This window comes from Gymnoscopelus braueri, assembly GCF_963280865.1.
Source record: "Gymnoscopelus braueri genome assembly, chromosome: 20".
NCBI classification, from domain to species: Eukaryota; Metazoa; Chordata; class Actinopteri; order Myctophiformes; family Myctophidae; genus Gymnoscopelus; species Gymnoscopelus braueri.
Genome location: NC_137622.1, coordinates 19,088,749 through 19,100,091, shown reverse-complemented (window position 1 = coordinate 19,100,091; position 11,343 = coordinate 19,088,749). Strand labels below are relative to the sequence as shown.

Genomic DNA, 11,343 nt, shown 5'->3' with positions numbered 1-11,343 from the left:
TCCTCAATTTGTTGTTCCTTAAGGGAAAGACAATGTTTTCAGTGAAAACACATTATAAATCACCATAACATCTATAAAGACAAACATAAGTTGATAAGACCAGAGAGGGGATCAATAGCTACAGCACTAGCCTCGGAAACCCAGGCTTTTTTTTTTGTTACAAAAGAAAACTACAGCACAGACTACAGACCAAACTGTTCAGAACATTGTGTGTGTGTGTGTGCGTGTGCGTGTGCGTGTGTGTGCGTGTGCGTGCGTGTGTGTACTGCACCTTGTAAACTAAACTAAAAACAAATCTATAATTTTATTCCAGGGGGCAAATACAATTTTCTTACACACCAAGAAGAAAAGAACGCTACTCAGAAAGAAATACAGCCTGAAATGTACAGTGCAGAGATTTAGAGTACTGTACAAAGTACACTGAATATACTGTATGTAGAGTGAAACATATTATACTAATTAATACCTTATTTATAGACTTTTATATTTACTTTGCTCTATGGTTCCCATACTGTACCATCTGTTAAGTATGTAAGTAAGTCAGTAAATGTATTTGTAGAGCACCTTTCACAAACATTGACAGTCACAAAGTGCTTCACAAGTTTAAAAGCAGAAGAACATACTGTATTTTTAATACAAATTCAAAAGCCATTTAACTTATCAACCAATGAGATAAGGGAAATCAAAATGCTGGACATCACAATACAGGACCTGTCACATCACAAAGAGCTGTAATCACAAAGAGCTGTGTAAAAGAATGTTTGAACAAGTGAATCTTTAACAGGGAAATAAAGAGGTCCACTGAGGACATAGCTCTTACCGGGAACTTAAAGTCCAGATGAAACACCTTTTCTTTCATCTATTTTTATGAAACTGCTTTGACGTGATCTAATGGGGTTAAAAATGCATTTTCATTTCATCTCGACTTTAACATTCATTGTCGACTTTCTCATTTGATGTATTGAGTGGGATCAGACTTATCAAACATCTGAACATGAATGTGAGAGGTGATTCCTGGGTAGACACTTTGCATAGGCAACATGGTTCCAAGCCTCTCCCCTTTCTTCACCATTCCAGAGGTCTTGTCTGGCTTCAAATACCACAGCTTAAAAGACAAACCTGCAGGGGGGGGGGGGTGGACCACACAAATAATTAGTTTGTGTTTCTTTTATATTGAGGCAATGTTTGTGAACTCTGACATGAGTAAAACCTCCACACCCTCTATGCTGATGTTGATCCCATCGTTGATGGCTGCTTTCTTGGGGTCACTGTATGGGAAAGACCGGCCGTTGAGCACGGCATCAAAAGGAGCAAGGACAGTAGCACCATCCTTACACTCTACATCCACCCCCAGGTGTGTACGGTCGCCTCTGTAATGGAAGTTTTTGATGTTACTAAGTTGGTTTCAGAGGTCAGGACGAGAACGCAGGACTCAATGTCAAGAATCAGTATCCATCTTTATTGTAGACGCCATCATAACATTGGGAGAGATAGTGTCTCCCTCAAGCCTCTCAATACCAATGTCACACATCTTTATACTAGTTCAAAGGTACACAAAGAACGGATGGTCAGTCCCTACATGGGCCTATTCTACTAGCTTTGTGCTTCTGGGAAGGTCATAGATTTATGTTTCTTGTTTGCGGTGATACTGTATCTAGGATGTTCTATTCTTTGCAATTTGTACTTACGGCTGTTTGATCTAAATTAACATGTGTGTCTTTAACTACAGAATTACAGTATGTGATCAGGGACAGTGCATGCAAGTTTTATGTTAACATGCAACTGCCGCTCCCATTCTCCTCTCCTGATCACAGTATTTAAACGGGCATTTCCGGGTAGAATGTCTATGGACGTTATCGTCACAATATAAAATAAAGTGTCCAGAACGTCTATGTCTAGTTTGTCAACCTGTGGATACTTATAACAAAATAATATATTTCTAATTGTCAATACCAATTTTCAAAAGTTGGGATTTTGAATGAGAAAAACACTTCCATGGCCCAGGGGGCGTTGTTTTTTACATCAGACTTTGGTACTCCATTTCCCTCTGCCACTCTACTACTCCCTTCGCCCCTGTGCCCCGATCGCCCTGAGTGGACTCATCTGGGTGTTCCCAGCTGAGACTGTTCAGGCTAATGAGCTCCTGTGACTACTTAAACCTCTGTTCACCGTTGATTTCGTGCTGGATCTTTAAATCCCTCTCAAATTACTTACTGTAGCTTGGAGCCTAGCTACAAGTTTCAATCTATTGCCTGTATGTAAATGAGTGTTTCATGCTTTTCCTTTGCGTCATGAAGCTAAGGCGTGGCTTCTGCCTGGAATCAGACTGACTTACTATGTTCAGCGTGAAAAAAACATATGCTGAATGGAGCGAGTTAGTCTGGATTCCAGGCTATTGAATCTTGGAGTGTCAGGTTGTCTGTTGCAGGCAGTGTATTAGTGTTTGAGTAAGTCGGAGTTATTACATTACAGTCATTTAGCAGACGCTTTTATCCAAAGCGACTTACAATAAGTGCATTCAACATAGGTAGGGAACGAAAACTACTAATCACCAGAAGTCTTTAGTGCATTATCTGCAAAAACAAGCAACCAAGAGTTATGTGAGTGTGTTCTTGTTAAAAGTGTTTGTAATGTCTTTGTCAAGTTTATTCCTTGTCTCATGAGTATAGACCCCTTAACAGACGACGTCACACTGATTGCAAGCGTCATACTGGTTGCAAATGAAACCCATTCTGTCAGGTCTCGCTAGGGCGCGCAGCACTAGCCAACACACAAGAGGGGGTCGGGGTGCGCTGAAACCAGCGTAACCCGAAACAACAGGTTGATAATTGATTGCATGAAACAATCACCTGTGCATCCAGTCTCAATGTTGGTAAACAAATAATTGGTCTATAGGTTTTGGCTACATAAGTTCCTGCGATTTGGTCCTACCTTGAGTCATGACAGCAACAGCTAATGTACAGTACGGTGTAGAGATGCGCGGATGGCCTCTCACGTCACCCGAATCCGCATGTACAAATTTATTATCCGCCCGTTATCCAACCGCAATAATTATATTATCCAATTTAAATATCCGCATCCGCACCAACCGTTTTTCCCGTATGTCAAAATATTATTATTTTCTGGTATTCCCCGTTAGTTTTAGTATTAGTTGTGCGATGCGATCACAAAATGCATTGATTTAGCCTATGGAATGTCAGTGCGTCTTTTTTATTTTTTTTAAACCGGTGCTGCGCTGAACATACAGAGCACACTGCTCTGCTGCGCTGAACATACAGACTCTGTGCGGCATCCAACATACAGGCATCCAACATACATGCGGCATCCAACATACAGAGCGCACTGCTCTTCAGCGCAGCACAGCAGCACCGGTTTTAAAAAAAAGAAAAAAGACGCACCGACATTCCATAGGCTAAATCAATGCATTTTGTGATCGCATCGCACAGAGGCTGCTCTACACACTCACACAGACACAAGCACGCAGAGATTTAGCTATTTTATGGATATATATATTAGATGTCATTAAAGGTAGGGTAAGTTATATCTTTTGGTTAAAACAAAAAGTATTTTGTTAAAAGGTTAAAATACTATATTCTGATAGTAATGATTGCTATAGAGTGTTTTTTCAGTAACAGATGTCTCCCTGTCTCTCCAGCTCTTTAATAAACAGAAAATACATTTTTCGGTAGGTGTCAAAATCTCAGCCAATCAGGAGAAAGTACCAATTTTTAAGCTTAATTTGTATAGTGTTCCAGTTCCAATTTTGTCTGCTCATTTCTTAGTGTCATCACTTCCAATTTCACTTGTTTAATCTGTATCCTGATTGAGTTCTCTATCCTGGTTGGATAAAATTGGAAATGAAACTGAAACTGAAACGAAAATGCATTTTCTGTTTAATAAAGAGGTGGAGAGACAAGGAGACTCCTAATACTGAACAAACACTCTATAGCAATGAGTACTATCAGAATATAGAGCTATTTAACAATTATTTTAACCAACGCAAATCACTTACCCTACCTTTAATTTATTTACCGCAATATGTCACCCGCGGTTTATCCGATATTAATTAATAATTATATTTGATTGACCCGAATCCACCCAAAACCGCGGTTAACTGCGGCAACCGCGGCTAAAACCGCGATCCGCGCATCTCTAGTACGGTGGTAATTATTAATACCAATAATGACTGGCTCACTATATATTATTCTTTTTTTTTTTTCAAATTTTTATCCCGTGATTTTGTAACCCTTTTTTTTCACCCGGTGCCAATTTTCTAAGTGATCCTGGTCGCTACACTCCCACCACCAGCCTAGGGAGCCCAGGGCCGAGCTCATGCCTCCTTCAATGCATGAGAGCCAACTGACCTTCTTGTCACCTGACAGGGGGGAGTTTCCCTGGTTGGACGTAGCGCGTGGAAGCAACACGTTATTCCAACCAGTTCCCTTCCCCTCCATCAGGTGCCCCGGCTGTCATGGGGGAGGTGGTGTTCACCTGTTTCCTAGGCTGTGTGTTTTCCACTTCCTGTCGATTTCATTGGATTTCATCTGACCAGTTTCATTGGGTTTCATTGGATCAAATTCATTGGATCAAATTTCATTGGATCAAATTACTACATGTATACTGCCCTTGCAACACGTGCCTATGTGAAGCTAGACAGCTAGTTAACAATCCTGGGATCCTCCAATAAACAAACAAGGCTTGACTTTTCTTGGTAATTTGCTGAAGTCTCTGCAGGGTTTTGTAAAACTGTCTGAAACAGTACAGAAATAGACAGAAATACACATACATATGAATTAGTACACACATAAGTATGCATACATTACCCAATTGTTTCCAACACGCTTAGGGCATGGAAGGTGGCGAGGCTCCTGGAGGGCCGAGCCAAAATAACATCACCTCTCACCTCAATTCAGGGGAACCCAGACTTCCCTCCTGGCCTTAATGACCCTGGGTTTAATTCTTGGAAAGATGGTGGTATAACAACACTAGGGAATTTGTTTGAGGGTCCTATACTCATGTCATTTGATCAGATATGATCAAAAATCAAGATACAAAAATATGGTCTATCTCGCAGCAATTTTTTCAGATTTTGACAGGTGAGGGATTTCATTCTCAGGCGCAACAACTCTATCAACTAACATAGGCACCTCTCCAATTGAAAGAGCATTGACAATGGATTTTACAAGGGGTTTTATTAGCATTCTCTATGGCCTGTTAAGATCCAATGCGACTGTTAACACCCTGGATACTAAGAGGAAATGGGAGAGAGATCTCGGGGTTGAAATTGCAGACGAAGTTTGATATGAAATATTTGAAAATGCAAAGAAACTTTCTGTGTGCAATAGAGCCTGGTCGATTCAGCTAAGAACCATACACCGATTACAGATCTCTCCTAGCCTTCGCCATAAAATGAACCCTAATCTATCACATTTCTGTCTTAAATGTAAGATTGAAGAGGGAGACTATATTCACTGTATATGGTCATGTCATAAGATCGGACATTATTGGTTGGGTGTTGTGCAACAGTTGAATGAGATCTTCAATATGGAGTTTGAACCTGACCCCATGTGTTTGATTCTGGGACTTCCTGATAAAAAGATTATTAACAAGTTTCATAGACGTTTGTTTAATCTTCTAACCTATGCTGCGAGGAAAAATATTCTGTTGTCTTGGATTAATGAGAAACCACCAACAAAGAGAGACTGGCACAAAATAATCATGTGCATGCCGTTGGAATTTTTAACCTGCCTCCTACGTTCCACAACCGATGCCTTCTATAAAATATGGGACCCATATCTACATTTTATTGGCCCTCAACTAGCTGACACTTTAACGATAGGGTTCCTTAACAGGAGTGATACCGCTGACCTTTATGTATAATGTCTAAATCCTTGCTTGTTTATCTTGTTTCTCATTTTTAGTTTTAGTTTTAGTTTTTCATCTTTTCTGTTGGATGTATGTACTGTGATCTGTATTTCTTTTTTGTTCTTGGGGTAGTTACTCACCCATCTATGTAATGTCAAGCACCAAATCATGTATATATATATTGTGTTATTTGTTTTGGTCCATTGTAAGTATGAGGAATCCATATTTGTATCCGTGTCCTTTTCCTTTTATAATGTGTCTGAGCTGAGCTGTTTGTCTGTTTTGTCTTGTTTTGTCTTGTTTTGTCTTTGAAAATCAATAAACATACTATTGAAAAATAAAAGTATGCATACATGGTAAGTATTTGCATTTGAACCAGTTACACAATGCTACAAACACAGAATACAGCCACTGCAGCAGTAAGCTAAAATGGAATGCAGTGGCAGAGCACATGTGCTTACACAACTATCAAACAAACAAGCCTAGTCTACACAGGAAAGTTGCAAACATCAAATCTTACATGAAATGCAATCATTACACCGACTAGCTACAACTTAATGTACTTACAGACAAATTATGTCCAAGGCAAAAATGCACAGCTCACTGTTCACTGCAGAAATGCTGGCTTTACTGAGTGCAGTTTACTTTCATTTTCGTTTTTATACTTTTTTACCTCCACCACTAGATGGCAGTACAAACACTATGATCTGTTACAATGAACATCACTTTTTAACTTATTGACTTTTTTAAACTTTGAATCTTATCATTCTGCCATTTCAAAGGCAGCACAACATGTTTTTGTGAGGGTGTTAACTACCCTAGGAGACATGGGGAGAACATGCAAACTCCACACAGAGTCACTATATATTATTCTGCTTATTAACATATTGACTACCATTGACGTCTAGAAGTCATTTCAAATCCAATGCTTGACTGCCATTGACTTCCATGGACGTCATTTGGTGTTTTCAGTGATTACGATAGAGGGCGCTCTTCCGCAACCTGTGACTGATCCTGGGACTCCCGAAGAAGATTACACCCGGAAATCACGTGATCTAAACAAATTCCAGCCCGTCCGGTCTAACGTTATCAGATTTATAAAAATACATTTATCTCTGATTTCTTTTCCCAGATTGCATTTTTGGTGAAAACAAGCTATATTCAACTGCCGATAACTAAAAAACGGAATATCGCCCCCCCCCCCCCTCCCCCCCATACATCTGTTGTTTACATCTTCTTTGAAAAAAACATATCTGTGGGTCTCGGAAGATAGTAAAAACGCTGGCTGTGGCGGATTAATTAATTCCTGGCAGTCAATGTTTTAAGCTACTTGTATAATGTGCAAAAGTGGTAACTAATTTGACAAGAAAGTTAAATTGAGAGGAGTTTCAGTGGGAGGGCATAGCATGCAGAGGAACATGCTATCCCTCCCAGTTCTGCTGAACAGGCACCCAGACCCATTAGGAATTGTTGCTTGTACAGCGACAAAGAACACAATTGGCATCCCAACCACAAACAGCAAATTGTTCATTGGAGCGCAAGCCAGAGTCACCATGGAGGAATCAAACCCAGTCTCCTTGGTGGCCAAACCATGTTCTGAATCCTCGCTTTCAGCCTCAGATGTAATGTTTGGTTTGGTTTAGTTTGTTTATTTCTTACAGATCACCATTAAAGTCATACTGTGTAACATTCATTTTAGGGACAAAGCTCCTTAGACCAGCCTTAAGCTGGTCTTGCGTCCAGCGCAGGTGTTTCCCTACTATTTTCAGAGCTCAACGCTCAACTCAGTAACATGTCACCATCAAATTAGGGGCACTCCCAATGCACAGCCGTCCGTCATGATTTTATAATTGGTTTAAAAAAAGAACCTAACATAGAATGAGCATATGACTATGAAGTTGATATGTCAAGATATTGCATATCTCGTCTACATGAGATAATTAGGCTACAGGAATTCTGACCAGCTGCACTGCCACCTGGTCCAACTGTTTCAATCAAAATCCATCAAAATTCAATAACACTCATGTTCAACATGGTAGATGATATTTTTGAGGGACTCCCTTTGGGTTGTGCCAGTTTTCTTTGCAAGGAGACAAGTAGTGAGGAGAGAGGGAGGGAGAAATGGAGACGAAAAGGTTTGCATTTATTTCAATTGGTAGCCTACACTTTAATGCTGAAAGAATATATTCAAATACCTCTTATCCTGTCAGAATTTTGTGAACCCATTTCTTGCTTGCTTTCTTTCTTTAAATCTGCTTAATGGACAGCAGTAACAATCGTCAATATCCATTTTAGAGCTCTGACAGAAGGATGCACAGGACGTAGCACCTCTGTCATGCTTTTACATTTTAAATAAAGAATATCTGAGAATGAGTGTCTGATTATTAAGTTATGTCAAGATATCATGGATGTGTCTTTGACATAAATGAAGAGACATTGCTGGAGGAAGGTGTTTCTCTTTGTATGCCCAAAATGCCAATTTCACACATCTCCTGAAATCTTATCTCATTAATACTGCTAGATAGTCTCACACTTTTACTGTTCCTCAGCAGACATTTTTTTACATCTCCTCCAATCCATCATTTAAATAGCAATGCACCTAGCTAAAGTGAAGTGGGCGGCAGTGGCTCAGGAGATAGAGCGGATGATTGGAAGTCACAAGGTTCCCTGTTCAATCCCCGGCTTCCCCTGGTTGATCTTGAGCAAGACACTGAACCCCCAACTGCTCCCGATGTGCAAGATGGTGTCTTGCCGTTGATGAGTGAATGTAATGTACATTAGAAAGCGGCGCGCTTTGGCTAAAGGAGCTATATAAATGTACCATTTACCATTTAAGTCCACCTTCTCTTAAATGGAATGGGAGAAGACGCATTGATTGGATTGATTTATGTTATGCCCAAAACACACCCATGATGAATTCAGAAACTTAAAAAGTTACAACCCCTTTGCCCTAGCGCCGAGCTTTGCACCCATTTTAGACCATGTGCACTATAGATCGTGAAAATGGAGTTGGAATGATTATGAATTCACAAAATGTTTTTTTTTTTAATATATATTTAATTTACTTCCTTGGCCTACAGTACTGGCAGTGTGCATAAGGCATTTGGTGCTGATCAGCCCAGTGGTTTGCAAGATTAGCTATGGAAACACAGAAGCCTTGGGAACCAACAATATCACAATACTGTTGTTTCTATGCTACCCTCTGCCTAGACAGTTGTAGCTCTCTTAGCTGATGAAACAGTGATTTTCATCTCTCTGAAGTCTGAACAGGTTCCATATTTACTTTATGCTTGTTGTCTTTGGCCCTTAATCCTTGAATACAACTCGCTCTTTTGTGTGAGTCAAGAGGATGTCCTCCAACCAAACATGAGAACTGATGTCTAGTGTGGTGCTTATGAATTCCCCTCACCACAACAGCAGCCATCTTCCTCTTTCAGTGATACATGACACTTTATCAACAATGGCATTGTTCCTCCACTTCCCATTTGAATTCATAAACAAAAGCTGTACTGTATTTCCAGTAGGCATGGGTGAAAGTGTTGCTGCAAACTATGTTTTTGTTTTGGTACAGGTTATACAGGTTACCACAGTGAAACAATTCAGATAATGTCAGCGAGGTATGTAAATCTCCGCACCAACATTGTCAATGTTTGCATGACATTTCATGTACGTTCAGTAGCCTACCATTGAAAAAATAATAATCTTAAAGTAAATATACACCTGCCATATACCATAATGAGTTTCTGATCATTGAAACAGAATGTTGTAATTTACTAATTACTGTAATTTAGTATGAGTAGCAGTAGAGGCATGTCACAAAGGGTCAGTGTTGTCCTTTTTATAGTATAATAACACAAATCATCAAATTAGTCAATGCTCACCTGGTGTCAAAGAATTCTGTAGCAATCAAGGTGTTGAGGCAAACAGAGTCTGAGTATTTCTAAGATATAGGTTTACTACAAGATAAGTCAGACACACACAGCAGTTGTCATAGTTCTTTGCTGAAAGAGAGACCAGAAAGATGGGGGGAAGTAGTCACAAGCGTTAATCATCACATTGTCAGGTGATCAAGCAGGATTTAGTTCCCGGGTCAAAACAATTAAGCCAATGCAGACATTACTGAAATCTGCATTCTGTCTCATGGCCAACAGAGAGCGACTTGGCTGGTTTCCACAGTGACCATGATTTTTTCGTTTTGTTTTGTTTATGTTACACACATCAAAAGCTTGTGTAACTATGTAACGTCTGTGTATGTCTGCACTCTGCAGGATGTAATGGTCAAGTTTGATTAAGTGTTAAGTTGAAGTTGGATAGCCTTTATAATCCCATGGGAGAAATTCAGTTTCAGCTTCACCCACCCAGCTGGCACAGGACGTCAATATGACGTTAGATCAACGTTGGCCTCTAACGTTGGATGATTGTTGTGGGTTAGTTGAAAATGAAAGTTTGGTTGACGTCATTACCCAACGTTGGTTTGACGTCAATCAAACTTTCATTTTCAACTAACCCACAACCGTCATCCAACGTTAGAGGCCAACATTAATTCAATGTCTAACTAACATCAGAGTTTGACGTCAAACCAACGTCGGGTTTTGACGTCAATCAAACTTTCATTGTCAACTAACCCACAACAGTCATCCAACGTTAGAGGCCAACATTAATTCAATGTCTAACTAACATCAGAGTTTGATGTCAAACCAACGTCGGGTTTTGACGTCAATCAAACTTTCATTGTCAACTAACCCACAACAGTCATCCAACGTTAGAGGCCAACATTAATTCAATGTCTAACTAACATCAGAGTTTGACGTCAAACCAACGTCGGGTTTTGACGTCAATCAAACTTTCATTGTCAACTAACCCACAACAGTCATCCAACGTTAGAGGCCAACATTAATTCAATGTCTAACTAACATCAGAGTTTGACGTCAAACCAACGTCGCGTTTTGACGTCAATGAGATTTTCATTTTCAACTAAAATACAACTTGTATCCAACGTTACAGCCCAACTTAAATTCAATGGCTAAATAGCATCAGAGTTTGACAGCAAACCAACGTTGGGTTATTACGTCAATCAGATTTTCATTTTCAACTCAAATACAACTTGTATCCAACGTTACAGCCCAACTTAAATTCAATGGCTAAATAACATCAGAGTTTGACATCAAACAAACATTGGGTTATGACATCAATCAGATTTTCATTTTCAACTAAAATACAACTTGTATCTAACGTTGGGCTCCAACGTTGGATACAAGTTGTATTTTAGCTGAAATTTTTAATCGTGTTGACGTCATAGTACAACATTGGCTCAACGTCAACTCTAACGTTAGAGTACAATCAAAATATGACATATTTCTAACGTTGGAATCACGTTGTATTTTAGTTGAGAATAAAATGGCAATCCAACATTAGCATGACGTCAACCTCCAGAGTTACCCAGTGAGCACAGGACGTCATTTTAATGTTGATATCTTG

At 39.6% G+C, this 11,343-nt stretch overlaps 1 long non-coding RNA gene across 2 annotated transcripts; it reads right to left on the bottom strand.

The window, feature by feature from the left end:
* Nucleotides 1-290: 290 nt before the first annotated feature.
* LOC308076311 lies at nucleotides 291-9,867 on the bottom strand. 2 transcript variants are annotated; one of them, XR_013932278.1, is made up of 3 exons: nucleotides 9,747-9,867; nucleotides 1,219-1,370; nucleotides 291-1,119 (listed from the first exon to the last, which is right to left on the bottom strand). It is a non-coding gene; the product is annotated as an uncharacterized lncRNA (long non-coding RNA). The 2 variants fall into 2 exon arrangements; XR_013932279.1 differs by lacking the exon at nucleotides 9,747-9,867 and adding an exon at nucleotides 6,433-6,485.
* Nucleotides 9,868-11,343: the final 1,476 nt, after the last annotated feature.